At 33.1% G+C, this 7472-nt stretch overlaps 1 non-coding gene across 1 annotated transcript; it reads left to right on the forward strand.

Annotated features, from left to right (window-relative positions):
* The first annotated feature begins 3809 nt into the window (after positions 1-3809).
* Positions 3810-3915, forward strand: LOC121212781 (small nucleolar RNA R71). The gene has a single exon (XR_005908155.1). It is a non-coding gene; the product is annotated as a small nucleolar RNA R71 (small nucleolar RNA).
* The last annotated feature ends 3557 nt before the right edge of the window (positions 3916-7472 follow it).

Below are 7472 nucleotides of genomic sequence, written 5' to 3' on the forward strand. Positions count from 1 at the left end.
TTCAACAATTACAAGTATATAAAAGTTCGATTCTAATTATACGAACTTACCTCGTATCCCCATATAGCACTATCGGCTATTCGTACACTTTCCGTTTTCCCCGATCTAATTCCAGTATTTGCTTATCTTGATCTATAATATATCAAATTTAACCCATTCAATTTAGTTATTCAATTCAATTTAGTCCATAATTCATATTTAACCTTATAATTACAACTTATAAATCACTTAAATCATGGACATAAATGTACACTAACCTTAATCTTGGTATAATAACATTATAAGGACCCTTGATTTACTAAATCATAGCAATTTAAATACTTTTAACAATAGAATGCAACTTTTACACGTTACGCGATTTAGTCCTTTTTATCGAATTAAGCATTTGAACAGTAAAATTTCCTTACGAAACTTTCACATAATAATTCTATCATGCTGTAAACTTTAATAAAATAATAAAATAAATATTTTAACTTCGGATTTGTGGTCCTAAAACCACTATTTTGATTTGACTAAAAAACGAGCTATTACAAAAATTGACCAGTTTAGGGGTTACTTAATTAGAGTTCATAGAATCTGGCTCCTATGAAGCTAGAGTATCAATAAATGGTTGAACTTCCACTTTATCTTGAGCATCAGTAGATTCTTCTTCAACTTCAATAGTATTGGACTCTAATGTCCTTCCACTTCTTAGAGTCACTACTTTGCAATGTTCTTTACCTGGGTTCCTTGGATTTTTCATATCAAGTGCCTTGTGGTCGATTTCTAAGTTCATTGGAAAGTCAACCCACTTGATTCTCCAAATTCCTTAGAGTGGCATCATTCTTCACCATATATGCTTTCAATAGGTTTTACAAGCTATTAAAAGGTTCAACTTATGGCGGCTTCTAAACTTGTTGGGTAAATCCAGGTGGTTGGATTGGTCTGGGTTACACGTAAGTGTTACTAGGTCTAGCTCCTTGGTTACTCCAATAAAAATTCAGGTGGTCTCGCCATGACGAGTTATAAAAGTTGGACCGTAGTCCCTACCTACCTCTGTTCTGGTTCTGACTACCCATGTAATAAATAGACTTTGGGTTTGATGGGGAATTTTTGAATAAGTGCCCTTCCCTAGAATATAACATGCTATGTTCTACAATTGATTAGGTGGTTGTATTGCAACATTATTAAACTCATTAGCTGTAAAATTCTTAAGCATTGAAGATATCGAAGATACCATAGCTGCAAGTGAAATGAGGGCGTCCACTTCATGTACTCGTGTGACTCGTCTTCCTGAAGTTATTTGGTTCGTTGGCCATCAGTAACTATTGCTGCTAGTTCTCTCAATAATTTCATAAGCCTCATTATAATACTTAGAAATGAGAGCACCATTTTTAGAAGCATCTGCCACCATCCTCGTGTGAGCACTGAGACCATTATAGAATGTCTTTGTAACACCCCTAACCCGTATCTGTTGCCAGTTTAGGGTTATAGAGTATTATCCTACAATCTAAAAAATTTATACTTAACTTCATTCAATAATATAAACAAATCATAAACGAATCATACACATACATACCGTCCCTAGATCGAGCCCTCGAGGCCCTAAAAATACCTTAGAAATGATTCAGGACCAATATGAAATCATTTGGAAGACATAGGAAAAAGTCACAAACATTTGAAAACAAGAGTCACACGGCATTGTGGCTAGGCCGTGTACCTCACACGGTTGAGACACACGCCCATGTCTCAGGCCTTGTAACCTTCAAACTAAGGACAGACAGCTGTGTCCTAGCCGATGTCCTTACCCGTGTAACTCTTTGAGTAAGGTCACACGCCTGTGTGCCAGGCCATGTGCTAGGCCATGTAACTCACTGAGTTGCATACAAAGAAACCTTCAGGAGACACATGGTCGTGTTGCCAGGCCGTGTGGACCTAAAATTCACTTAAAACAAGTCATTCGCAACACTACTTCATGCATGACCATTTGAAAAAACTTGTGCATACTAAAAAGACATCAAACCATACCTAAACGTACATATATTTTCCATTCCAAAGGTCCTAATTCTACTAACCAATATGTCATTCAAAGGCACCTCAGAAGCAATCAAAACTTCAACAACTAAAAGATATCAACATTGATCCATTTCTTTCATAGTGACTTATTTCAATCATATACCAAAACATACCACAAGTATTCACTTTCATACCATTATAATTATACCAAAAAAATAAAGAAACCTATTTACAAGCATGATACAAAACTTACTGACATTGTTTAGTAAAGTATCAATTTCTACCAAAACAACCTATTTAGTCACATATTCATGCCACTACCTTAAGAGACACAAAAACTACCAACTTCAATGGATAGTGTGAGTCAGTTGATTGATTCTTCCAAAGTGTCAGCAATAGAACTCTACAAAACAATCCACAAGAACCGATAAGTTTACACAACCTAGTAAGATCATAGTATTACTTTCAATCTAACACAATTAGATACAATTTATATACTATTAGTTTTCAGGGTTACTAGAGTATAACACCACACATTAATGTGTTCAGGAGTACCGAAGTACAAACAGGGGCACGTATGTGCAAATAGGGATACCGAAGTACAAACAGGGGCACGAATGTGCAAACAGGGGTACCGAAGTACAAATAGGGGCACGAATGTGAAAACATTCAATAATTAATTATCTACCTTTATCTAAGGAACTATAATGTAAAAATTCAAATAGAAATTCATTTACTTTTTGAAACACTATGAACTTAGCTACTCTTCGATTCTAACCAGCACGCAAGGACTAATCCGCTATTTTCATTTTTCCTCGGTTATTGTCTTTTTTATCTAATTTTTGATCTATATGATAATTAAATACAATATATTAATCTCATATATATTCCACATTTCATATAATATACACAAACCTTAACTTATTATTATTTACACATTTTCCCTAAACTTTTACAATTTTTGCAATTTAGTCCTCTAACCTGAAAATCATCAAATTGACTATTTCCTTAGAATCAAGTTATAGCCAAATATTATAGGCCTTTTAACAGTCCCTATTCTACATCAAGATTCATTACTAAACCTTGAGATTTTGACATTTTGACAATTTAATTCTTAAATCAAAATCTAACAAAAATCACTTCAAAATTTAACCAAATACCATAACTAAGGCATCAAACACATGGTTATCATCAAAAACATTCAAGATTCATCAATGGTATTTTCAAAATTTTAACAAATTCAAAAACGAAGGTACGGGCTAGCTGGGCCTAGTTGTAACAATCTCACAAACATAAAAATCATTAAAAACGGGCTTGAATACACTTACATGCAATGAAATGAACTTCACCGAATGCCCTAGCCCTTTCTATGGTGATTTTCGGTGGAGATGATATCAGATGAATAAGATGAACATTATTTCTTATGTTATTTTTAGTTTTAAATTTACTGATTTACCTTTTTGCCCTTTAAAAATTATCAAAATTTCAATAATACTAATCCATGTACATCCACTATCAACATATATGGTGTAATTACCATTCAAGTCCATGAATATTTACTTATAAAGCTATTTGACTCTCTTAACTATTAGAACTCAACCTTTTCACTTTTTACAATTTAGTTCTTTTCACTTAATTAAGCAATTAAGCATTAAAATTTCTTAACAAAATTTTAATACGACCTTAATAAAATCTCGTAGACACTAAATAAATAATAAAATAATAATTTACTAATTGGAATTGTGGTCCTGAAATAATTGTTCCAATATCACTAAAAAATGGATGTTATAGTCTCTAGCTGGATGTAATGCGGAATTCCATGATGAGGGCATTTTTGCAATAATTCTTTGCAGCTCTCTCATACCTCATACAAAGATTCATCATCCATTTGCTAAAAATTTGTGATCTTATTCTGCAACTTACCATCCTTCCTAGATGGGAAGTACTTCAATAGGAAGCGTTCTGCCAACTCTTGCCATGTTATAATTGAAGCGGGTGGCAACGAGTTTAACCAGGCTCAAGCTCTATCCCTTAGTGAATATGGGAAAATCTTCAACCTTAGTTCATCCTCAATTACTCTATCCATTTTCTAGGATTTGCTCACCCCCATAAGCAATATGAGTTGAAGGTGAGGATCTTCCGTAGGCATTCCACTAAATTGGCCCACTATTTGAAGCATCTAAAACATAACAAGCTTCGGCTCAAATTTTGTGCCTCGATCTCGAGCCTTCTAATTCCCGAATTAAGCTCATGAAAAAGTGGCACAACATACTGTCTTAAGGCTCGATCCCTGTCATCAGCAACAAGGATAGGATTTTGAGTATGATTTGCTTCATTTCCTTGATTTTGGTTTTCATGGATCATCACTCCAGTTCGTCTTTGAGCTGCTTGTCTTCTCCTTTGTCTAAAATTTCTTTCAATTTTGGGATCTACTGGGAGTAAGTCAATAATTTGATCAATACACATAAACACCTAAAATAAAAACACAAAAATAATTAAATTAAAATTCAATAAAAAATAGACCAAAACGCAAAATTAATAATTTAAAAAATAATAACTTTTTAACAATCTCCTGCAATGGCGCCAAAAACTTGGAATGACAGAAATGTGCAAATGTACACAATTGTAACAAGTAATAAAGTGATAAGTATATCGAGTTATTGTCTCCACGGGGACTGTACGAGCAAATATTTATTAAATATATACTTATGCAATTTGGTAGTGGAAAAATATTTGATGAAAATGAGCTATTACCTAGACTAAAAATTAACTAAGTAACAAATTAAATTAAATTAAAAACACAAGGTGAAAGAAAATCTTTAACAAGTTTAATCAATATGACATAGGTGTGTTAGATTAATTTTATTCTTTAACTTAGAATTATTAAAACAATGTTTATGATATTACGAATAATTCCAAGACAACTGTGTCTTTTGTTAACCGATGCAAACATACTTATTAAAATCAATTAATCTTTCTAGCACATGTCTATGTTTAATTAATTAATTAATTTCCATAAGCTGACATAAGACAGAGTGAAGCAACAATATATTTTCATACTGAAACTAATTTAATCACAACAATATTAGGTTATGCAAGGTAAAAATATCAGTTAATACTATTACTCATTTAATCTAATTTTACACTTACGAAGATTAAACATGCACCAATTAGGTCTTTTGTCAATTAATTATAATTTTATTCTGACTAAATAATTAATTCAATTGCATCGAGTAGCCGAGTTGGAACCGTTTTACCCAACACAAGGTAAGTTATTAAGCATATATTTTGTATTGATTTAAATAATCATAATACCTATGTACTTATGCCGAATGGAATGATATATAAATGCATGTAGTGACAAAATTATCGAGTGTAAAAAGAAGTGAGATGTATTGAGTAGTTGATTTCGGCACTAAGTGTGTGGGTATAAACATTTACGATAATGAGATTGCACTAAGTGTGCGAGTTTAATTGTATAGCACTAAGTGTGCGAGTTTGATTATTAAGCACTAAGTGTGCGGACTTACTATATATTTTCGAATAATTATTAACGTTAAGTGTGCGACTTTATCGAGTAGATCATGGACAGCGGAATGAGTAGATACTTTGAGTTCATGAGGAATAGACATTATGTTTATATTTGGAACTGAGCTTGGTAAGTCTTGAACCTATGTGGTGATTATATTTGAAGTTAGGAACATAAGATTATTGTGGAATAGATGAAATGCTATTATTAGTATAATCTAAACGAAAATAAAATGATGTGTGGAAATGCATCAAATATCATATCGAATATCATACGAGATGTCAATGGAGGCTTGGCTAGTTGAGAGCATGTAATGATAAATGTGCGTGAAATTATAGCATAGTCGGTATGGATGGAGTACCTAATCTTGCATTATTTGTTTTCTTTTATGATACTTTATAAATGGACGGCATTGTAATGCTTATGACTTACTGAGTTATATACTCATTTGGTGTGTTTATTTGTCACTTATTTAGGTTCCTTTGATCCATTTTTGTGTGCTCGGGACCATCGTCGAAGTCATCACACCAGCTTGCAACTTTTTGGTATCTTCTTCTTAGTTGGTCTAAGAGAACATTTCGGCATGTATAGGCTATTATGTTTTGTTTGAACTTTGGTATGTATACTTTTAGCCATGCGAAAATGGCATAAATGTTAAGTTGGATTTAGTCTTATGATACTTAGTTATAAGTAATAGTTAAAGTCTATTTGATTATTATGCCGTTTGTCATGGCTAATCATTTCCGGTGTTACACTCATGATATGGTTATTGAGTAGTAAGGAAATGCTTGGTAATGATTAGCCTTTGGTATGGCTAGTCATGATCATACTTGGTGATATGTATGTTAAATTACTCTAATAGGTAAAATTTACTCTAATAATAGATGCAGACAGCAGTAGTGATATGAAATTGAAAAAATCACTAAAAATAGTAGAAATGGAATTAAATAATGAATAAATTATGTAATCGAATCTGGACGAGCCTATTTTCATATGGAAGAAACGAAACAACCATATGAGCTATATTTTATGAGATGTTTAAATTTTTGTGAAACAGGGCCAGAGCGATTTCTGGATCCCCTGTTCTGACTTTGGAAATTCACCATAAATTTTGTAGAGATAATTAGAAGTCATCCTTTATATGTGCAGATTCATTATTGAGTCTATTTTTATTAGAGACAAACGGCATAGGCATTGAAGCCCTGTGTAGGGATATATCTAAGTCGTAATGCTCAGAGGTCAGAGTAGTCAAATCCTGAAACAGGGGAGACTTTAACAAATAAACTGTACTAATTGGCCCAACCAAAAATTCTACAAAAATTTTATTCGATATATATATGAGTCTAGTTTTAGGAAAAATTTACGAAATTTGATTTCGAGTTTCGGAACTCAAGATACGAATTTTTAAGTAACTATAACGCAGATTGATAGCTTGTCTGGGAGTTTTAAAATAAATTGTTTGAGCTGTATAAATGATGAATTAAGCCCGATAACACCTTTTATTCTGTAACACCCCGAACCCGAGACCGACACCGGAGTCGGACACGAGATGTTAACAAACTTTGAAAAATTTTTCCAGACACTGCCCAGTCTGAGTACTAGTCGCTTCAAAAATCATATCTTGAGTTTCACAACTCGAAAATCAGTTCTGTGATTTTTCCCTGAAACTAGACTCATGTCCCCACCTATGTATTTTTTTCTAGAATTTTTGGTCAGGCCAATTAGTACAGTTTATTAGTCAAAGTCTCCCATGTTACAGGGGTCGACTACACTGACCTTTTCCCATTACGACTTGGATATCTCTCTGCACAGAGCTTCAATACTGATGCCGTTTGTTTATATGGAAACTAGACTCAGAGAGGAATCCATACATATATGGTATGACCCCTAATTATCTCTGGTCAATTTATAGTGAATTTCCAAAGTCGGAACAGGGAATCCAGAAACT

The sequence above is a fragment of the Gossypium hirsutum genome, chromosome A13 (assembly GCF_007990345.1).
Source record: "Gossypium hirsutum isolate 1008001.06 chromosome A13, Gossypium_hirsutum_v2.1, whole genome shotgun sequence".
NCBI lineage: Eukaryota > Viridiplantae > Streptophyta > Magnoliopsida > Malvales > Malvaceae > Gossypium > Gossypium hirsutum.